The sequence below is a fragment of the Vulpes lagopus genome, chromosome 16, assembly GCF_018345385.1.
Source record: "Vulpes lagopus strain Blue_001 chromosome 16, ASM1834538v1, whole genome shotgun sequence".
NCBI classification, from domain to species: Eukaryota; Metazoa; Chordata; class Mammalia; order Carnivora; family Canidae; genus Vulpes; species Vulpes lagopus.
In genome coordinates, this window is record NC_054839.1 from 39,185,453 (window position 1) to 39,210,417 (window position 24,965).

Consider the following 24,965-nt stretch of genomic DNA (forward strand, 5'->3'; position numbering starts at 1 on the left):
ATATAAAAAGTCAGAAATAGGGGCACCTCAGTGACTCACTTGGTTAAGCATCTGAATCTTGATTTTGGCTCAGGTCATGATCTTAGGGTCTTGGAATGGAGACTTGCAGCAGGCTTCACACTCAGCAGAGTCTACTTGTTCGTCTCTCTGTGCTCTCCAGTGTGAGCGCACGTGTACATGCATGTACTCTCTAAATAAATAAATAAATAAATAAATAAATAAATAAATATTTCAAGAACACATAGTATATGCAGAAGAGTCAGTGTTTTAAACATACAGAACCAGTCTTTGTATTTTTACTGCAAAACAATAGAGAAAATAGTATTAAAGTATGAGTTCAAACATAACTTTTATAATATATGAATTATGTTACACAATGTGTATATGTGTATACATTACATATATATTATATATAATACATCTATATGTATATAATACATATTATAATTATCCATATTATATATTATATATAATGCCTGTCATAATATATGTAGATTACATTATATTATATAATATGGCATTCAAACGATGAGACAAATACTTGGCTCCTTTGATTTTTTTTTTTCTTATTTAAAATGTAGATGGAATGGAATTTTTTTAAAGGAGAAGCAAGAATAATATGGCAAAACACCAATGACAATGACATGTACCACCTTTTATACTCAGTTACCCCGACTTACATTTTCTTCCTTTTTCAAACCCTTTTATAGAGCACCAGAATTAAGAATGTTTTCTGTATTTTTATTCCTACACATTTCTTATCATCCAACTCTACCTTACATTACATACAAGACACTTATATTTTCTACTCAAATCCAGCAATCTTTCTAGGTCTAACTTGCCACATTGTCCATGACTATTTGAGCATCAATGAATACATAACTTTGTAGCCTTTTGGGGGGAAAAACAATGCAACCAAATAAAGCAAAATATCATGCATAATTCTCTTACATTAGTTCATGAGTCATTTATTTCTCATAAAAGAGAGGTGTAATATATAGGTTGTACCTATTGGCCATCAGCTTACTAAAGCTGTATTAAGATCTATATGTGCTTTAAAGCAATTAATTCCCCTTATTCAATGAGTGATGAGCACGAGTGATATCTTTAGATACCTTAGGAAGAAAGTCTTCCTTTATTAATATATTTCTTTATTTCTTCAAATAAAAAATGATTTATACATGTAAATCTATCCTTTTGCCACAGTGCAGATTATCAGAGGAAGAGCAAATGCCTTTTTGAACCATGAGTAGTTATACCTTCATGCAGAGAACTAGACTAGTAAGATCTGTCTAGACAGATAGCAAATGAATTCTTATCTTTAATTTCCAATTTTTTGCAATCAGAAGACTTGATGTACAACCTTGCCTAAGGATCAAAGGCCTATATCCCTAATTTGGGCAGCCTATGTCACTATCTCTTTCCTAAAAGCACTTGATCTAGTATTCCATACACATACTATCTTGTACTGTGGTACAATTTCTTGGGTGAGAATGAGACATCTTATTCTCAAAATATTTCCCAATTTTCTGAAATTTCAATATTCTAAATTTCATCTTATTTATTTATTTTTTTATAAATTTTTATTTATTTATGATAGTCACACAATGAGAGAGAGAGAGAGGCAGAGACACAGGCAGAGGGAGAAGCAGGCTCCATGCACTGGGAGCCCGAGGTGGGATTCGATCCTGGGTCTCCAGGATCGCGCCCTGGGCCAAAGGCAGGCGCCAAACCGCTGCACCACCCAGGGATCCCCAATATTCTAAATTTTAAAGAAATCTCCTTTGAAACAGAAAAATGTGTATTACAATAAGCTTCTGCAGTTAAAATTACTGTCAAAGGAGAGAAAAATGGAGACTTAGTAATTTTTGCACTAATTTGGTGGGGATTCATATCCACCTTGTGTAAACTGGTTTATGGCAAGTTATTCATTTTACCTGATTCCAGATCACTTTATCCTCTAAAAGATGTCTGTGGCAGTTGCTGGCAACCATTTCCCCAGCTACAAGGAGAACGCTAATCAACTTTAGGAAAATCAAAGCCGAAAAGCAAGGCAAAAAAGAGTGCTAAGTTCTAAACCCTGGATTCAAGTTGAAGGAATTCCTAGCACTGCCAAGTGTTTGTAATCCCAAAGTTAGACTTATTAACTTCCCCTTTGATTATTTGAGTTAACTCAGTATTCCTTAATATTTTTTTTTAAGCTAGCTCAATTTAGACTTACTTTACTGGAAGACAAGCTAAACTTCTGACTAATGAACATGGGCAGATTTTACAATTTATTCCCTTTGCATTCTATTTTACACCGTACAAATGTTTAAATGTCATAATTAGCACTGGATCCAAAGAAAACTTACCTTTTTAAATAAAGTTGTTTAATTCACATGTACACAGAATTTGACAGTAAAGAAAATCGTTTCCAGAGAAATAGAAGTATCTACTTTTGATTGACCTTCATTCTAAGGGCAAGGTGGTAAGTGAAATATAGTTTACTGTATTTTAATTTTTACAGCAACCCAATGATGGTATTATTATTACCACTAAGAAAACATGGGGCTCAGGGAGGCTACGGGAATTGTGCAAAGTCAGTCTTTGACTGCATATCACCAAAGCTGTGTACTGAAACTGCTAGAGTCACTCATTCCCTGGATCCTCTTTTATGAAAAAGAAAACCCTAACTGAACCTGCACATCAGCTTTCAAAATACCTTTAACAAGCTGCATTAAAAATTATGGCAGCTGACATAATTGATGAATCCCCCTGAAAAAATAATGGATGCTTGCTTATGGAAATAAATATGAAAATCCCAGAGTGTATTATTTTGCTTTTACTATTTGAAAACAATGCTTATATTCCTGTATAGGTTTTCCTATTGGCCTTTATATCAAACCTTTAAATAAGGTAAACAATAATACATGCATACTAATTTAGAAAATGAGTTATTTATTACCTCAATGTCATCACAGTGATAGGAAAGCTTAAGGAGATGAATGGAATAATGATAGAACTTGATATTTCTCATTATTCTCTCTCCCTCTTTCTCTTCTCTCTCTTTACCCACCTATATTTCTTCCCATCTCTTTCTCTCTCCATCTATTTCATTTGGTTTTCTCCATTGTTATAATCTAACACATGCAAAATATGTACATTTAACAACTTCCTGGTTTACATTTTAGGGCATCAGCCAGAAGGAAAAAGGGTTTATATTCCATAAGCATACTAACCTGCAAGCAATTTTAATGTATTGAGGCAAACGCAAATTATGCATGAGTAACAGGAAGCTAAAATACATGACCTAAATGTAATAATATATATCATATATGATATGTATGTCACATGAATCATTGTAGTGTAATCTAAGCTATGCTGTCCAGTAAATATGCAATGATGAAAATGCTCTATTTTTTCTCCGTCCGATTAGGTAGCTACTGGCCATGTGCGGCTTTGAGCAGTTGCAATATGGGGAATGAGAATATGAGACTGAATTTTTAATGCCTACTGTGTTGAACTGTGCAGATAGAAAGGAAATAAATTTGGAGGGAATTGGTTCATAAATATCAAGAGAAAGATTGTTTTTTGTGATAAAAATTTAAATAATTATTCTGTCCAATTGAATGAATATGCTAGTTTAAAAAGCATTTCTGAGTTGACAAACTGAAAATGTTAAACAGAAAGTCACTTAGAAAATAAACATATTCCATAGATTCTAATATAACTGTAGTAATTTTTAAGACTACAGGTATTTCAGGATCTTTTACTATGCAATAATTTTGCATCTCTCTTATTTTTTGTATATGGAGGGGACCTGAATTATTAAGTAAATAAGTAGAATAAGTAAATAAGAAAGTAGACACTGAAAATTATTTAATATCCACTAGATGTATTTGAAATATTTTGAAATAAATGGGTCACCTCCCAGGATGATGGTATTAACTCCTCCTGTTTAGCATTATCCTATTTTTATGCTTGATGAAAGTTATTTTGTAATGCTATGCTTCTGCTCTAAGTTTATTATTAATTTCCTAAGAAAAAAAGAAAACATTTATTCAGAAATCATATATAATCTTATAAAAAGAAATCTCTAAAGGGGTCATCTGAAATGTTCAAAAACTGGTTGGGACAAATACAGATTTAACAAGAATATTTAAATTCTTACTTGCTCCCAACCTTCATTTTCTGATTTAAGTCTTTGCTCTAAAATCACTACTTGAATCACAAAGAAATGTCCCCTAACTGCATTACAGATTCAAAAAACGCTCCTTTAATGTGTGGCCCAAGCTAAACACAGGAATCACTAATTGAGCCATGTTTTGTATTTATGTGTCAACCATGTTTGGAAATTGAACTGGCACTATCAAGTAATTTCACTTAGACCATTGAAAAAGCTATTGGATATTATAATGTTTAGTCACCAGTGGCTTGGTTTGAATTTAATGCATCTGTGAGCTAGAAGTTAACGTCTTTGTATCCTATTACTAATCTCCTGAGAAAGCCAGATTTATTTATTTCCCCATTTAGGATTCAAAGGGGTCATTTGTTCCTGATTAAAGACAAACATTGATCCTTAAATTAAAAAAAAAAGTTTTCTAATGTCTAGTACTTGTTTTCCTACTGTGACTTTTAAATGTGAAAATATAGTTTAGTCAAGCAGAAAACCTCTTTATAGAACCAATTCTTTTTTTTTTTTAAGATTTATTTATTTAAAGAGAGAGAGAGAAAGAGCGCAGAAAGGCCGGAGGGAGAGAGAGAAGGGAAGAAGTAGACTCCCCGCTGAGGACAGAGCCTGCCTGCCGCTGGGCTCAATCCCAGATCCATGAGATCATGACCTGAGCCCAAATCAAAAGTCGGACACTTAACCAACTGAGACACCCAGGTGCCCCTTATAGAACCAATTCTTCCCTAAGTATCAATTTTAACCTGTTGGCCTTTTTTGAGAAATAGTCCTCTTTCCACAGTATTGATATTGTTGTTGGTATCATAGAGATTTCCTACCTTTTATTTCCTTGTCTTTATGGGGTTCAAAAGTTGTTGAATTCTTTTTTTTTTCTTAAAGAGCTAGGATGCCCAATCACTAATGTTCCTTCCTTTTCTGCAATAAAAAGCAATATATTGCTGATGTCAGTAATCAGAGCATTTGAAAAGTAAAGAGTAATGCTGTGCTGAGCCTTGTCAAAGTCAGCTACATAAGGAGCTAGCCTCTGCCAGTCCCCAGGTCTTATTAAACAAAATGTGTAGGAAAGTAGCGTTAACCATAACATGTATACCCCTACTCTATTTTATTATAAGGATTTTACATTACTGCAGAACATGGCAGCAGAGTTATAAATAAACCAACAGTCTGTGACTCATGCTAAAGGACAATAAAGCATCTGCACCAGACAGAGTCACCTTCTTGTTCTATTAAGTTATCATTCCAATTTTCAGTTCAGGTTTTCTGGGGCTCTTAAATATGATTCCTTCCGACTTGGTCACATATTTCCTTTTATCTTTATTTGCCTCTCTCAAAATTTCTATCAAAATTGCTGAATAGTAGAACTTATTTTGTACTGCCACATTTCAGAAGTACATCTTTGTCCCTCACTGGTTTTCATCACTGTCCTGTCATCCATTTATTAATTCCTCTGTTAATTCAGTCAACAAGTTTTGATAGCTTGCTATATACCATGTTCTGTAGTACATAACAAAAGTATTATGCATGAGCAACTTCTTCTGAAAAAGAAATATCCACATAATCTACTTGTAAAAAGTGATCACCTATAATATAAACTATTGACCACTCAGTAGATTGGAATATGCAAACTATCTAAGTAGTTGCTAAATTTAGAATGATCTGTGAGGCTTTTAAAAACCAGATTCATGGGACACCTGGGTGGCTCAGGTGGTTGAGCCCAGGGCATGGCCCAGGGCATGATCCTGGAGTCCCCAGGATCCAGTCCCACATCAGGCTCCCTGCATGGAGCCTGCTTCTCCCTCCGCTTGTGTCTCTGCCTCTCTCTCTCTCTCTTTCTCTCATGAATAAATGAATAAAATCTTAAAAAAAAAACAAAAACAGATTCTTCAAGCCTCACTTCAGACCTACTGAATTAGTGTCCCTGGTAGTGGGTGTTGGCATATATGCTTTGAATAATGAACTCAAGTGATTCTAATAATGCCATTTGAGAACCACAGCTCCAAGATTTTATAAAATTTGTATTTTTTATTATGACGAGTACAGCAAACATATGGAAATAAAGCATGACCAAAAAAAAAAAGGGAATAAAGCATGATCAAATGAACAAATGTTAACACTGAATTGCAGAAATTATCTTATGATCATGTAATCCATGATTCCATTAGTTGAATTAGCATGATATGCTATAGAGCTTCAGGAAAGAGAATTGTATTTAAGTGTTTTTAAGAAAAGAAATCTTTTATAGAATGGTCCTCTTAACCCCCAAAGACCTAACCCCCCATGGGACTGTATTTGAAGCTTAGGACATCAAGAAGGTAATTGAGTTTAAATGAGATCATAAGGGTACTGCCCTAATCTGATAGGACTGGAATCCTTAGAAGAAGAGGAAGAGCCACCCCCAGAAATACCTCTCTCCATTTTCATGCAAACACACCCGAGGAAAGGCTTTGTGAAGACACAGTAAGAAAGTAGTCATCTACAAGCCAAGAAGGAAAGTTTCACCAACCCCTGGTTTCTGCCAGCAACCCCTGGTTTCTGCCAGCAGAAACCAACCCTGCTGGCACCTTGATCTTGGATTTAAAGTCACAAGAACCGTAAGAAAATAATTTTTTGTTTTTAAGCCACCTAGTCTGTGGTATTGTTATGGCAGCCCAAGTAGACTTAATATAGTATCTTAAAGCTACTTCTCCTGTCCTGTGTTCAAAGGGAAAGGAAGAAACCACACCTGAGTAAAGTAGAAGTCATCTATATTGAACATACTAGGGCCAGAGGTAGTTTATCCTTTACTGAAAAATAAGCTCAGAGAGACATGCCACATGTTGAATGACAGACTCTCTACCATATAACAGATTCCTGTTATAGGCCCAGCATGTTAATAATGAATTATTAAAATTGATCATATCAACCTTAATTAATTAATTCAAAAACATTGGTACCAGTCCCTGTGTTAATTCCTGGAAAATTCCTTGAGGTTCTTACAGAGTTGCTCCTAATACAGAAGAGAGATCTTATTGTGGTCATGACGTTCAACAAGGAAGATATATGGCTGCAAAGCACACAGCACTACAATGAGAGGCAAATGATCAATTCGTGGCAATTAGTAGATTGGTCATTCACCTTCAAATAAGGAATTGAAACTTAAAAGAAATATCAATACCCAGAGGGCAGCACAATTTACCATGCAATATTTTACGACACTTTTATTTCTTGTATAGTTAATTATATTATTATTTTGCGGCAAAATAAGATAGAGAAATACCTGCCCTGTTTCATGGCAGAGGAAAAATAAATAGATAATTATTATTTATAGGACACCTATAACATGCCGTGCAATATGATAAATATTTTATATTCCAGAGAGTCAGTATAATCTTAAAAGCTAATGTAGGTCATTAATGCAGATAATAATCCAGAAAAAGCCTAAAATTATTAGTAATGTTTCAAGCAAAAAGAGAAAATAAAAGAAAGAAGGAAAAAAAGAAAGAGAAAAGAAGGCAAATGGGAACCTGGGAATTCTGAGCCTGCTACCATACTAGAAATGTGTTCATTGATTCACCAAATTTATTTTACCAAAGTTTAAATGCATGTATTTGGTTAAAGAGAGAAAAGGGAGTCATTTCAGCAATACACTATAGTAACTATCCTTAAAACAAAAACAATGGTCTTGCTCTAAAATACCCAGAAGTGATAGATGACATGTAGCTAACATTCTGAATCAAAAAGAATTTTTTCTGTTTGATTCGATGCTATTGAACAAAGGAGTTGAAAACTAATGTCTACACAAAAAGCTGCATTTGGATATTTATAGCAGCTTTATTCATAATTGCATAACTTGGAAGCAACTAAGATGTCCTTCGGTGAGTGAATGGATAAATAAACTGTGATACATTCAGACAATGGAATATCATTGAATGCTGAAAAGAAATGAGCCATCAAGACATAAAAGACATGGAGGAAACTTAAATGCATCTTACTAAATGAAAGAGGCCAATTTGAAAAGGCTATATACTGTATGATTTCAACGATATGACATTCCAGAAAAGGGAAACCATGGAGACAGTAAAAAAATCAGTGGTTGCCAGGAATTAGGGGAGAAGGAAGGATGAGCAAGGCACATAGGATTAGGCAAAGCATGAAGATTTGCTGTCTATAATACTACAAATGGTGGATACATGTCATTATGCATGTATCCAAACCCACTGAAGGTGCAACACCCAAAATGAACCCTAAAGGAATCTACGAAGTTTGGGTGATAATGGTGTGTTAATGTAGGCTCATCAATTGTAACATAAATACCACACTGGAGAGCAATAATGGGGGAAGCAATCACGTGTGAGGGCAGGGTGTACATGAGAAATCTCTGTACTTTCCACTCAATTTCACCATGAACCTAAAACTGCTCTAGAAGGTAAAGTCTATTAAAAAAAAATAGGTACTCTAAAACATCTATTATATTTATTCAAATAAAATGCTGCATATGTATAAACATGCAGATGTATGATAAAAATTGGGATAGTGGCTACCTCTAAGAAGGGAAGGATACAAAATATGCTTCAATTATAACTGTATAGATGAAATTTCTTAAGCTGGGTCATGATTTCATGTGTGTTTATTACATCACTTGCTGAATGCTTTGTATGGCTGAAATATACATAAAGGCAATAACAAGAAACATAGAATACACTGAGGATTATATACATGGGAATAGAAGGTCTTAAATACCCGTAATAACTTCTATCCTCAATAAATATTATTTCCTAAAATCCATTCCGTGGTTAACCGTAACCAGGGTTCCTTTATTCTCTTTCCTTCTCCTTCTGTTTATACACTTTGCCTGATCTCTTCTCTGAGTCTCCATACACTGTTCCTTCCTTAATTATACTGGGGTGGTTAGCCCTATCTCTGTCCATTCTTCAAAATCTGTGCACTCAAATCTGCTGCAGAGCTCAGGAAACAGATAACACTAAATAGCAGGTCCCAGGGCACCTGGGTGGCTGAGTGGTTGAGCATCTGCCTTGGCTCTGGTCATGATCCCAGGTTCCTGGAATCGAGTTCCACATCAGGCTCTCCAAAGGGATCCTAATTCTCCCTTTGCCTATGTCTCTACCCCTCTCTCTCTGGGTCTTTTATGAATAAATGAATAAAAATCTTTAAATATAAAATAAATAAATGCCAGGTCCCTGTTTTTACCCATACACAATCCCACGCGTGTACACACAAACACAGTGTTTAAGAAAATGAAAAAATATATATGTATATATCCTGTTTATATATGGACCTTCTGCAAAGCAGAAGAATATTTTATATGATCCTTTTTTCCCCAGTGTCTAGCTCATAGCTCAGTGTATGGCAAGGCCAACCATTAAAGTTCCCTTAATGTTGCTGGCAAGGCCTGACTGGCCAGTGCCTTGGCAGACTGGTTGTCCAAAAGGCCTGTTACTCACATCCATGTGCACAGTACAGTACTTAAGTTTTTTTTTTTTCAAATAAATGTACAGAAATGAGTTCAAGAGGAGAGAAAGCATACAAATCATGGTAAAAATATGAAAGAAATTTGGGGGAATGCTGCTCAGATAAACTGTCAATTATTATAGAAAGCAGGGTTCTTTAGATTTTATTCAAAAGAGTACTAAAATAATTCATTATTGAAGCTTAAAATAAAAGAGATTTACATAATATGCTACAACTGTGATTAAGGAGAGCTGCAGTCCCTATATAAGCAAGCTGTCGAAATTATGTTTGCTTTTTAGGATGTATGTACTTACAAAACAATAATCACACAGACATTTGTGCCATTGGCTGTTTTCCTGATTCTCCTAACTCTATCCCCACCTCTGATTGCAACAAACCAAGTGAGGACCACCAACAGCTCTTATTTTCTGGCAGTTTATTGCTTTGCAACTCTCGGAAATTGCTTTTGGTAGGGTTTTTCGTCGTTGTTGTTTATTTTCATTTTTGTTTTCTTTCAGTCTCAACCCATAGACACCTGGTGGGGGGTCAGGTAAATTGTTGATACTAAGTAGATTCTAGTTGAATTAAGATGCATTTGCTAAGCTTTCTGTTGGCTTCCTGTGCCCAAAAGCTAACTACTCAAAAACGCCATCCCTCAGAGTTGAGATACCTGCAAATTATAGGTTTTTGGTGAAGTAGCAGAGACTGGTTTAGTTCTTTGAGGACACTAAAGTATTGAGCATTATTAAATGTCTTCAAACTTTCACTAGGAAGTTAGTTTAATTTAATTTAGAATTTGAATGGTTTTTATGTATCCCTCTCAATATTTTCTCTATTTTCTCTGTTTTCTGTTGTAGTTATTTCAAAAGATTAATAATCAGATTGTATCCACAGAATATACTTCCCCTGTATATTTTTTACAAGCATATAAAAAAAAAAAGTATGAAATGCCAGCTGAGTTTTAAGATATTTTGAAGAAAGAAACACTGAATATTCTTATCCAGCAGGGATATTTTGCTAATATATGAAGGAAAAAAAAAAAAGTTTGGCTTCAGCACCTAGGAAGATATTTTTGGATGATTTGAGAACATAGAGGAAAGTGAATAGCGAATACACAAATTGACTTTTGGCTGATGTACTTATATTTTCTAAATATGACTCTTCCTGCTCTTTGGAAAATGCCATTTTATGAACTGAATTTGAACTCAAAAGGTTAGCTCATTAAAGGTTAGATCACTACCCAAAAGAGTTTAAGAAAATAAAAAACCTCTGTGTTGTATATATCATAACTCAGAATAAAAAGGAAAATAGTGCAATTTAAGGAAAGATTTCAATATCCCATGTCCTTTTACCAACTGCTTTGTTTACTAGATCCTCTTTTGTGTCTATGAACTCACTTGAAGCATATTTCAAATTAGATTTAAATTACTTCAGATATTTTTCTAATTGCAGCAACTGTATGTACTACTCTAATAAGGCCAAATAATATATAACTGATGTCATTATAACGTTTTCTCTAACCACTGTTTTGAGAGACAACATAGCAAGTATGGTCTTTTCATAACATCAGGGAAAAAGACATGTTACACCTCTGGGAACTCAAAAAATATTAAATAGATGATTTGGCCTAAAAGAAAAAGATGTTAGCAAGCAACTTGACCTTGAGATTATATATTTATTGGTCTATTTCATTGCAAATGAGGTCATAGGTATATTTTTCTGTGCCCTGTACCCAAGTATACATGGATTGTGGATTATGTTTGGCATTGTCTAATATTATGATATGTAAATTTTTTTGAATGTTGTGCCCTCACATTTTGCCAAGTCAAATATGGGACACCAGTTGGATGGTTCTGCCCTGACATATAGCAATGACTCAGTGACAAAATAAGAGATGATTTTTTATTTCAATAAAAATGAACTTCATAGTTATTAGGGGAAATGCTAGAAAAATATAAGAAATATAAGAATGGATAAACAAAGTAGTAAGTTGAAATATAAAACAGAATTGCTTCATTATCTTCAATAAGTTTCCTCAGGATCTCTTGGCTTCTATATTCTTCTTTACTCTGTGTCTCCTTTCCATATTTTCTTACCAACATCTTATTTTTCTTTAGTCTGTTTTTTTTTCCTGTCTCCTTTTCTTTTTCTTTTCAGTTTATGTAAGTAACTTTTTGGAGCAGCCTGCCTTTTCTTCTCAGTATTTTCTCCTTGTAACAGATTTTAAAGTTCCACTTCTTATAAGAGGCTTCCTAGACTGGAAAGAAGTTGGGCCTTGTTTATTTCCCTTTTCTTAATTATTCAGCTGCCTTATGACCTATGAGCTCATCAGGAATAACAGCTATTTTTAAATTATTAGGAGAATCTCAGTTTTTCATGTTGTTGATGGTATTCAGCTTGTTATGTATTCTTCCTATTTCTTTATATTGTCTTAACAGGACACTAATATCCCTTTAATTTAGGAGTCTCAATCTTAAATGTTTTGAGAAGCCAAGCCAGTCATCCATTCACATGCAAGCTCATGTAATATAGAGTGATGAGAAACCTGGAGAATTGGAAGTTGATGTCCTTTCTAAAATCCTCAAATTCAAATTCCTAGAAAAACACTATACTAGTCAAATTAAGCATAAGGTGCTGATACTATTTATATACTCCTGGTATAAAGTAATTTATAGAGGATCAAATAGACCCACATGCAATTAAAAGTAGACACAAACACACAAGTAGTTTGCCTGCCTCAAATAACTAAAACTTCAGGTGAAAGTTATTTTTTGTATGGTAAAGAGCTTTTCATCAATATTAAAATTATTATTATTATTTTTTAATTCATGACAGACACAGAGAGAGGCAGAGACACAGGTAGAGGGAGGAGCAGGCTCCATGCAGGAATCCCGATGTGGGACTCAATCCTGGAACTCCAGGGTCGAAGGCAGGCACTAAATTGCTGAGCCACCCAGGTGTCCCAATGTTAAAAATAAAACAAAGTGTCTCATATAATTACATATGGCTCAAAACAAAAAATATTTGAATATTAAGTCATAAACTCAGGATTGATTCACATGGTAGAAATGTTAGAGATTAATTGGACACTTAGGTAATCAGGACCAGGGTCCCCAACAAAAAAGCAAAAAGGCCAGGACAACTAAGACAAAACTGCAATAGCATCCTGTTTTACAGCTTAGACAAGACCACAATAGCATCCTGTCTATCAGCATCTGCAGGAGTGACTTTCGCAAAACACCCTGAAACAAAACAATTAACCATAAAACATTGGTCATTGTCACAAGTTGAAGCAGTTAGTTTGCAGATGTCAGCCCAAAAGACCAGCAACATGGGAACCCAATAGGTAGATGAGGCATGTCAAAGCCCTGATTGGCATACCTTAGTGGCCAATCCACAGGGGCCCACAATTAGGATGCTCAAGATTCTTCCTCCAAAGAATTTAGAAAAACCTCTACATTTGAACACCAAAATGGCAAGCCTCTCGGGTCCCCTCCCTCTCAGGGAGCCTTGTACTATTACTCAATAAACTGCTTTGCTGCCTACCACTTTTGCTGTACCTCTTCATGCTTCGAAGTGGTGTGACCAAGAGCTAGGGACACTGAGGCGACAGAAATCCAGTAATAGAAAGAACTGGCAAAAGAGGGAAAAAAGAATTATCTGTATAGTTTATTTATTTATTTTTTGTATAGTTTAAATAAGGAAAAAAATTTTAAGTAAAAAAGTATTTTTTAACAGAATGAATACTAGCTGTATACCTACAAAAGAATATTATTGATGCTGAGCAATAGCAAAGAGCTATGAAAAAAAGAATCCTGACTAACTCAGCAGCTGTAATCAAAGATAGAGTACATTTTGAACAAAATTAAGTGCTACAGGGGTGCTTGGGTGGCACAGTCTGTTAAGCTTCAGACTCTTGGTTTCAGCTCAGGTGTGATCTCAGAGTCATGAGACCCAGCCCCACATAGGGCTCCACACTCAAAGCAGAGTCTACTTGGGACCTTCTCGCCCTTTCCCTTTGAACCTCTTTCCATTGTCTCTCTAAAACAAGTAGATAAATCTTTTAAAAAATTAAATGCTATGGATTAAAAGCCTAAAGCAGCATCTTTTGCATGCATATAATGTCATCTAACTGTAAGTCAGATTTATCTCTTAGGCAACATTTGCACAACTGAAAAGATTCTGTCAACAGTAGTGTCTGCCAATAAGAAGGAAAAGTAGAAAAAAGAATAAATCAAAACAGTGGTATGATCTCATCAGAATCATAATATAAAGGAGGGCTTCTCAGGGGAAGAACAGAGCAGTGTCAGAAACACATCGGGGGCTTTCTCAAACTATAAGCAGAAGCAATGTTCATCTGTGAACTTACTTGCTGGCAGAGGTATAGGAAGCTCGGAGATTCTGTTTGTCACTGATACATTGAACATCATCCCTATGTATCTATAAGCCTTCACTGATCACATACTCACACGTAAGCCCACAGTTATGCCTACATGTACTCTTATGTCTTCACACAAGCCCATTCCACTCACATTTACTCACACAGCCTTTCACATTCACACCTGCATTCAATCACACTCCCACTCCAAGGCTAGTAGAAAAACACTGATCTAAATCCTACAGAAAGTAAAAATAGTTGCTCAAAATTCTCCTTTGAAGGAAAAAAGTAAACATCTTCAATTGCCAACAGATGGATTATAGACCTAATATTTACATGTTGAAAGATTTTCAGTTATAGCAATATCTACTAGCATTGTTCAGTCCATATTGAGCCACTTTCTTCTATTTGTTTTTTGTTTTTTAAGATTTTATTTATTTATTCATGAGAGACACACAGAGAAAAAGGCAGAGTCACAGGCAGAGGGAGAAGCAGGCTCCATGCAGGAAGCCCCAAGGAGGACTCAATCCTGAGGCTCCAGGATCATGCACTGAGCCAAAGACAGACTCAACCGCTGAGCCACCCAGGCTTCCCCCTTCTATTTGGAATACAATTCTATTTTCCAAATTCGGCTAATCTCAACTTATTTTTGGAACACAGCTATCTAGCAGAATGAGGCAGCTTTACAATTGGGAAAAATACAATGTTTGTATATTGAATTTTCCATCTGAGACATTATCAACTTTAATAATAAAAATTGTTTTTTCTCTCTCTCTCTTTCTTTCTCTCTCTCTCTCTCTGAGAATTACTTATCTAATATGCTTTCATTGACCATATGGAAAGTGTTAGATCTCGGACTCTTTTAAGAAAAGTAAAGGCAAATGGAAAATGGGGCTTCTACTCTTTGAAGAGGGAAAGAGAACATACTAACACTTATTAAAGTCTAGGCAGTGTGTTGGAGCCTGTGATACATGTCATCTATATATACTTTCATTTAGGGAGGCCATGGTTTTATTCTTGCTTCTGAGGCAAGCAGCAGTGCAACCTTAAGTGCCAGCTAATTGCTCTGGCTCAAAGCTTATGTCCTTTAAAATTATAATAAAACTGGTTATTGATATCATAACTTTATTGAAAAAATGATATTATTATAAGTATCATGGTCTATGATAGGGCCTGTTCTTTCTTTGGCAGGTTTTAATATAGTTCAACATTTATTTTTATTTTATTTTATTTCAAATCTAATTCTCTTTCTTGGGGATAGACCAAGAAAGACTACATGTCATTGTTTCTAAGTGCCTGTCTTCACTCAAACCCAATGTAAAATAACTAAAAATTACATAGCCACTATTGTTTATAAAGTTATTTTATAAACATTATATTAATTCATCTTTATGTAACTGAGATTTACAATATTCAAGGAATTGTGAAAGACCTTTTGAGTTTAAAATTGTCTGGTTAGAAAAAAAAGGTGGTAATTTTTGGAAGTTTAAGAATCCCACTGTTTCTCCTCCAACTTCTGAACTATCGCAAGTGTCACACAGATGGAGATCAAAATATGTTATATATTTGGTAAAAGCTGAACTGGAAAAATTGTCTTTGATTTCTAGACACCAGGAGAGATTTTTTTTTAAGATTTTATTTGTTCATGAGAGACAGAGAGAGAAAGAGAGGCAGAGACACAGGCAGAGGGAGAAGCAGGCTCCATGCAAGGAGCCTGATGTGGGACTTGATCCCAAGACTCTGGGATCATACCCTGGGTCGAAGGCAGGTGCTAAACCGCTGAGCCACCCAGGGATCCCCAAAAGGAGGGATCTTAACACTTTACTGCTGATTGGTGTCCAGATTGTTCCTTGGGCCACAAGCATAGCCTGAATTATAGATTTCCCCATCAATATAATCCAGAAACCCTATCATGAAAGAGAAAACACATATATTCGGACAAGAAGCCATTCCAAAGAGTGAGGATCCAGAATGCCTTAAACCCTCTATGCTATAGACCAAATATTTGTGCTCCCCCAAACTTCATATTTTGAAACCTAATGCCCAGTGTGATGATATTAGGAGTTGAGAGCTTTTGGGAGGTGATTACGTTACGTGAATGGTATCAGTGCCCTTATAAAAGACTCCAGAGAGCTCCCTGACCCCTTCCATCACCTAAGGTTATAATGAAAATATGACGGCCTCCCAACTAGGAAGCAAGCTCCCACAGACACAGGAACCTCCCAGCTGCTTGATCTTGGGCTTTCCAGCTGCCATAACTATGAGAAATAAATTTCAGTTTGATATTCCATGATAACAGCCTGAATAGATTAAGAAATATAAGAACTTCCTTCTCCCCAGCTCATCAATTGACTAAGTTGCTCCTTCAATGGCAGAGATGAAGGGATATATAGATGAAAATAGCTTAGAGTCTTCTAATACCCACCCTAGAGTGGAGTAGAAGCTTATCTTCTAAAGAAATATGACAAGTAGGGTATTCACATCTTTATTTTCACACTTCTTTTTAGTGGTCTTGTCAGAAAGGACTCAAAGCGAATTGCCTGAGCTTCTATGAGATTGCAAAAGGGAGGCAAGATTTGTCTTCTACTTGACGATTGAATATTTTAAATGTGTCATTGTCAAAATTAAATAATTTACTTTATATCAAGCAATTAGTGTGTAAATGTTAGCTAGGAAATGGCATTTATTTTTGAATAGGCAATATGACCTTTGGTGGAGGAAACACTCTTTGGGCAGAAGTAGATTTTGATTCCAGATTTTTTCTTTAATTATTTGGCCACAATCAAGTTAGAGGATTTCTTTAAAATTTCCATTGATAAAATTGGGAAATATCCTCCAGGGAATTTGTGAGGATTTAAAAAAAAACAGAAATATATGTAAATTATTGAAATCTGCAACATGATATACACTCATTAAGTGGTAACAGTTATGTTCACCAGTAAGTGCTTGAATTTGGAAGTCTGCCTAGAGAGTCAGGCATCATTTTTTCATTCATAATAAATTCCCATATATTCTTAAATCAACTACTTTTCAGTAGGCACTGTTCTGGGCATATGAGTTACAATTGGGAAATAAACGTAAAAAATACCAGCCCTAGAGAGACTCAGATGACAGACAGATTTAATTGTTAGGTGTCATAAATATAAATGGAATACAAATATACAAAAGATCTCATTCCATTCTTCAAATAATCAGAATCACTCTTTGGTAATTTTATATGAAGAGTCAACTTTATTTTCCTCAAATACACACTAGAAAGAGAACACACACAGGCACAAGTGCATGTGTACATACACACATACACAAATATAATATCTACACAGTACAGAAAGAAAAACCATGAAACTAAGACTCTCCTTATTTGATTTTGGTAGAAGTGTTTGGTTTAAAAAAAAAAAAAAGAAAGAGATGAGAGTTTTTATGGTTCTGGTTAAGACTCAAGTTCAGACATACATGCTGAAACCAGACCCAAAACAGAGAGTGAAAGTAAAAGACCTCCCTCACTTAGAGAAGTGAAGTGAAACCAAAGTAATAGACTGAACAGCAAAGATATTCATGTCTAGTAGAAATGTTCAGCTGCAGAAGGTCTCCAAAGAAGTTCCAGAACATGAGGACATTGGGATGGATTTCACCAGGCAGAGAAAAGTCAATATGGTAACAAAGTAGATATATGAGGTCACAGATAATAGGGGATTTTAAGCAGCAATATATCCTCAATTCTAATTGGCTTTGTACCGTCCCCAGTCATTTGTTTATGTTCCATATCTTGTGTTTTTCCCTTTTTGCCAAGCTTATAATAAATAATAAGGACTAATAGCCTCTAAAAAGTTGTCTCTAGAATATAAGATTTGCCTTTGGAAAGTGGATTTAAAATGTATATACTTATCTTTATTTAGATCTTGCACCTTTTTCACTAAATGTCATCTTGAGACTTACATAAATTTTATCAAGATAAGTTTATTTTGTCATTTCTAGTTGGTTATTGCTAGTGCAGCTGACTAAGAATATATAAGGCTTTTTTCATGGAAAGTAAACAACACTACTTTTATTCTCCTTTATTTTTACACTAAAAAGATGGCATTTTCTTTCTACCTCTTAACAGGCTGCAAACATTCTTTTTTTTCTGTCTTCAAGAAAAAGAAAGCTATACTTTCTTCACTCATTAATGATTTAAGACCATTGTGTTAAGGATCTATTGAAGTCTATGAAAAACAAAACACTAATATGTTTTAGCAGAAAAAAATAGAAAACAGGTATTTAGTGAGTTGAGGCAGTGAAATGAAAATGAGAGAGGAAATCTGAGTACAGGGGAGAAGAAAAATAAATGAACCACATTAATAGCAGTATTTCCTGACTGGGAGCTTTTGCTATTTATACAGAAGTTGCACAAGAAAGGAGAGGATAAGCTGCCAGGTGAGTAAATCTAGGACACTTTCTGAGAAAATGGTTCATGTGACCATTAACCATAGGAGACATCATTCACTAATAATGCACCAAATCTCACTATACCTGAGAATTTCCCACCACCTGCTCACAGAACCTCTGCCAGGTGACTCTCCATCAATGTCTGAAGAAGACCCCCCTCCAACTCCATCCATCAACTTTCTTATTTTCTATCCTTCAGAAGTGAAACTTGTTTGTGCCTAGCTTAGATTCTGCTCTGTCTTCTTTTTATAACCAGATGTGTACTCTATCCTTCTAAAACCCGAAAGAGTCAATAACTTCAGGAGGAGATAAAACCCTGTGGACACTGGGATGGTCTGAGGAAGAACCAATACTGGCTTTTGGAAGTAAAATGAACACAGCAGATTAAAGGATACTTCATTATAGTAGCACTTAAAAACAATAAACAAACAACAATTGAAGAGCCTCCAGCCATTATCTAGGACCCTCTGGATTAATAAAATTGCATCTGCCTCCCAGGAACACAGCCTGAAATACCCAGCATTTGTTGCCAATTTAATTGCCAGGTGGAGCACAACTGAAAGTTCTTGAAGATCTAGCTATCTGTGAACCAAAGACTTTTAAATCTTTGACTTCTTCAGCCAAAAGGAGTCAAGGGTAGGATTCGCTGCTGCCTTAGAGGAAGGGAAAGAGTTACAAGGCTTATTTTCCATATTGGTTCAATACCAATGAGAGGGATACCCAATGCTGTGCCTACCCTTTGCAGCTGTGTGTCTTAAGAAAATACTTTTTTTCTCTGATGATCATAACAATTAAAACAAGGGCAAAAAATTACTCAACAGTGTTTAAGTTTGATTTGTGATTGTGTTTTTTACCTTTCGGTAATGGAAATGAGAGAAAAGGCACTGTCTTCCCTCTTTGAGACAGGTTCACAGAAATATCCCATGTGATTATATAAATAAAGCTTGTAGTATTCAAAAAAAGTTCATTTGGTTTTCTGAACTTGGTCATCAAATCAGATTCCACAGAATAACAGTGTTAACATCAACTGTAGGACTGCACATTCTCAGTTTTGAAGTTCAGTGAAACCCAACTGATCTGCTTTGAATGAATACTAGCCAGTCACTGTGGCAAGGTTAGGTCTAGTTTATGTGTTGCATTCCTAGAGCCTGGGATGAAGTCAAATTTATCAAAACTATAGACACTGAGAATGCAGAAGGATGTAGATTCCCATAGAGACATCCTTTAATTTGAATAATCAAAAAAAAGTTCTCAACAAATGGTAAACAAACCATTCTCTAGGAAGTAAAGATATAATGTTATTAAAATGCCAAATGAGGTGGTGGAAGCCCAGGTACCTCAGCGGTTTAGCACTGCCTTCAGCCCAGGGCGTGGTCCTGGGGTCCTGGGATCGAGTTCTGCATCTGGCTTCCTTCATGGAGCCTGCTTCTCCCTCTGCCTGTGTCTGTGCCTCTCTCTCTCTCTCTCTCTCTGTCTCTTGTGAATAAATAAAATACTTAAGAAAATAAAATTTAAAACAAATAAATAAAATAAAATGCCAAATGGAAATACAAAGAATTAATGATATATTAATTAGAATGGCATTTTAAAAATTTGTTTCCAAAGTTCATGTGGAAATTAAATGTAGACAAGAAAATCTCGAAAAAGTGGAATAGTTTGCCATAGTTGACATTAAAAGTCATTATAAGTCACCATAATAAAAAAAAGGTAGTATGATATCAGCAGAAATATAGGCAAATAGGCTAGATTATACAGGTTAATTAAGTGGGCCAGCAGATGACTCATTTGCAAGAAAATAAATTATATCCCTACTTTACACAATATTCCAAAATAAAATCTGTATAAATATCTTAAAATAATAACAATGATGATTAATAGTACAATTATAGCTAATAATTATTTTTACCTTTTCCAAGCAGTGTTATAAAGCATTGTTGCAATCTAGCCAATTAATGTTCCAACCATCTTTATTTTACAGATTAGGGAACTAAAGTACAGAGAATCTAAATGCTTGTTGATAACTATGGAGCTAGAATTTTGAATCTAGAGCAGATATTCTGCACTTAACAATTATTTTGTTATAAATCTAAAAAAATAACAAGAAAAATATGAGTATTTTAATATCTTTAGTAGGAGTAAATAATTTTCTGAATGAGGATTCAAGAAATGTTGAATTTCTTTATTTCTCTAAATCAAAATTAATCTACTTGGAATCTCTAAATGGATCTCGGAATCCACTCTTCAGAGTGGTAGGAAATTCAGTCAGTGATTGGAGAGAAGACTTTTCCCAAAATCTTAAAAATGACAAACTCTATATTATTTTCTATTACTATATAACAAGTTACCACAAATTTAGCAGTTTAAGAGAACACAAATTTCTTATTTCAGTTTCAATGGATGAAAAGTCCAGGCATAGCCAAACCAGGTCCTTTGTTCAGGACCTCACCGGGCTGAAATCATGATGATGGCTGGGCTGCATTATATGGAACTTGGGGTACTCATACAAGTTCATCAGATTGTTCGCAGAATTGAGTTAGTTTCAGCTATAGAATCAAAGTTCCTATTACCTGGCCGTCTGTCAACTAGGATCACCTCAGCCTCCCAAAGGCTCCCCTAAGGTCCCAACCATGTGGCTCTCTGACAACATCAACATTGACCTTACTTCTTCAATGCCAGCAGGAAAATCTCTCATAGTTAAATAAGATTATATTTTATCTAGTAGAATGTTATCACATAACATTTTCCCCCAAGATAGTCCACAACAAAAACCAAATGAGGTTAATTTCTGGGCACTGGGCAATTTCATCATTTGGTACTATAACTCAAAACTCATTTACAACATAGAAAGTAAGAAAATGTAAACATTTAGATCCCAACTTGAGGAAGCAGAGGGATAATACCTCTTATTCTCTCTAGTTTTTGATAGAAATGCAAATAATCATAAAAAATTAAACCCTAGATTACCTTTTCAGATAATTAGGACATATAAATAAAACAGATCAAAGAACTGACTAAAGTGAAAATATTAATTTGGTAAAAGACACCGTAAATGGTATTAAAATATACAGGACAGAGCACTGGGAAAAATATTGCTAATGTATATGACAGAGAAATACAAAGAACAATTTTAAATTAATGTAAACAGCTCCTATGAATTAATAAGTAAAATAACTCAGTTGAAAAATAGTAAAGGTTATGAACAAATTACTTACAGAATAGAAAATATAAAAGGACAGTAAACATATGGTAAGATGTCTAGCATTACCAGAAGTCAGGAAAATGCAAATTAAACCAGTAATGAAATATCATTTGTCACAATCACACTGAAAGGTATAGAAGAATAAATATCCTTACCCATTGGTGGTGGTACTGTAAATTATATAAATTAGAAAGTAATATGACAGTATTTATTAAAGTTTAAAATGTATGTACTTTTGAATCTAGCATTTTTCTTCTGTGAAATTTTTCTGCAGATATGAAATCATCAATAATTAAGAGATATAGGAATGACTGCAATTAGTATAAAATTCTAGTAACAGCGTTGATACCCAAGTACAGATCTTCCTCAACTTAATATTTGGGTTATGTTCTGATAAACTCATTATAAGTTGAAGTATAATAATTTGAAAATGCATTTAATACATCCAATCTACTGAACATCATAACTTGGCTTAGCCAACATTAAACATGCTAAGACCACTTACATTGGCCTGCAGTTGGGAAAAATCATCGAATACAATATGAATATCTCATTTAATTTATCAAATGCTGTACTAAAAGTGAAAAACAGATGGTTGTATGGGTGCAGAATGATACTAAGTATATCAGTTGTTTACCCTGCTGATCACATGGCTGACTGGCAGCTGTGGCTTACTGCCTCTGCTCAGCATCATAAGACTACTTTATTACATACTGCTAGCCTAGGAAAAGATCAAAACTCAAAATCTGAAGTACAGTTTCTACTAAATGCCTATCACTTTCACACAATAACAAAGTCAAAAAATCATAAGTCGAACCATTGTTGGACAGGAACCGTCTATATAGAAAAATAGTTGAATATGCTCTGAATTCATTTTATAGAAAACTGTAAAACTCTTAAAAGATGACAAATTAAATGTTTGTCTAATATATCAGTATGGAAAGATGTCTGTGACTTTTTTGTGGAAACGATTAAGTTAAAATGTTTTAAATATAATCTCATACTTTTGGAAATGACGTCAAACAAAAGAAAAAATTTAATATGTATATAGTTGAACGAAGGTATCATTTTAGAAAGATATAGTATATACTAAAAACATAACTTTTTGTTCTAATTCTCTATATCCAATCAATATAAGTTCTTTTAATTTTTTGCAGGAATCTATTGCTACCATCTAAATGTCATTTATCAGTAGGTGGATATGACCTTGATGGAGGAAAATGTTTTGCACTATATCTCTCCTAATCTTTAACATGCTTGGTCCTGGGACTCTAATTCCCTTCGTATTTGGCTTTACCCCTCTGCACAAAACAGCTTTCCGACCACAATGTTATTGTCTCTAAGTCACCTAAGACAATTTCTACATTTCCAACTTTGTTACCTTTGTTTATTGCTTTTTATTAAGTATTAACTATTTCACAGGATATTAGTTTTTGAAAAAGATATACTAAATATATTGGAGAAGACAGATGAGACGACTCTGTTGAATAATTATTTTATGCCACAAAACCTGCTAATTGTTTTCAATGTCCACAAACTTGAAACATATTCATAAAAATTCTTATCCACAGAGCAGCGAGCAGACACATATAAGGGAAAGGCTAGTATAAATAGGGACAAAAACCAGAGTAAATGAATTTGATTCAAAATAGAGTTAAGAGGGAGATCCAGAAGCAACATGAAGAGACCAAAATCTCTGTTTATCCTTCCATATGTTAAATTGTTCCTTTTCCCTTTAGCAGACTGTTTCTATTCTGCTTTCTTAAGTAGGCCTGAAGTAAGATGTGATTGTGATGCCATTATGATTCTGAAGGCAGTGTATAGATAGGATAAAGCCTTACAAAAACATGTAAGTAAAGTTACGTATTTCAGTCTTTTTCATAGTCAGCTAAAAAAATAGCAAGTTTATTTTTTCCTTGACACATTTTATTCCCATTCAGAACATTCATATTAGTGTTCTTTAGCTTCCAATACCATATTATCATGAATGCAAATTTGAAAGATCATTTTTTTCATTTGTTCTTTTACACAGCCTTAGTCTATTTGGACAGCCATATCAAAATACCATAGACTGGTTGGCTTACACAACTGAAATTTAGTTTATCACAGTTGTGGAGGCTGCGGAGTCTAAGCACTAGGTTCAACAGATTCGGTTTCTAGTGAAGCCTCTCTTCTAGCTTTAGACAGTCAACTTACTGTTTCCTCACATGGCCTTTCGTCAGTATCTGAATGTGGAGAAAACGAGATCTCTTTCTCTCTCTTCCTCTTCTTCTTCTTTTTTTTTTTTTTTAAGATTTTATCTATTTGAGAGAGAGAGAACATGGTGGGGAGAAGAGGGGCAGAAGGAGAGGGAGAAGCAGACTCCCCCTGAGCAAGGAGCCCTACAGAGGGCTCTCGATCCCAGAACCCTGGGATCATGACCTGAGCCAAAGGCAGATGCTTAACTGATCGAGCCACCCAGACGCCCCTCTTCCTCTTCTTATAGGCCACCAATCCTATCGAATAAGTACCCCCACCCTTTTGACTTTATTTAATTTCAGTCACTTCCTAAAAGCCTGACCTCCAAATATTGTGGATTAGTATTTCAGCATATGAATTTGGGGACCTAATTCAGTCCATAGAATATACCAATATTTATTATTTGATTTATTTATTTCAAGGCAATTTCTAAATATCTATTACAAACAAGGAGAGTAGAGGATGCAGTGGTATGCACAGTTATACTATACACAGGATATATTAGTATACACAATTATACTATAATGCAGGCACTATGTGTCAGTCTATTTATTCAGTCATGAATTTATTCTTTCAGTAAACATTTTAGAAGCCTTTTCTAGGCACTATGAAACATCAAAGTCCAGAATATTAAGGTGATAACTCTGATTCCTGAAATTTGGGGAAAATTTGAGATATTTCTGTTGTCATATCAAATAACTAGTCACTAATATTTTTGATCATCTGCTTTATACCCAACATTCTCAAATCTATTTTAGAAAATAAAAAGGACAGCATATAATATAGATCTTTGCCGTTAAAAGCATGATATGCTCATAAATCACTAATATTATTGGGAGTAGTTACTATCTCAGTTGTCTATGGGCCACCACAGTGCTGTATAATAAATGGTCACAAGACTTCCAAGGCAGTAAATCAATTAGTTTTACTCATGAATCTTTATGTTAGCAGCTGGGCAGCTCTCCTGACTGAGTTGGGCACAGTAGAGCCCACCCATGTGGTCAGCTAACTATTCAGTTCTACTGATCTTAGATGGAGTCACATGTCTGGACTTTCAGCTAGAAAAACTGAACTGACTTGATTCTACTTGATACATCTCCTGGGGA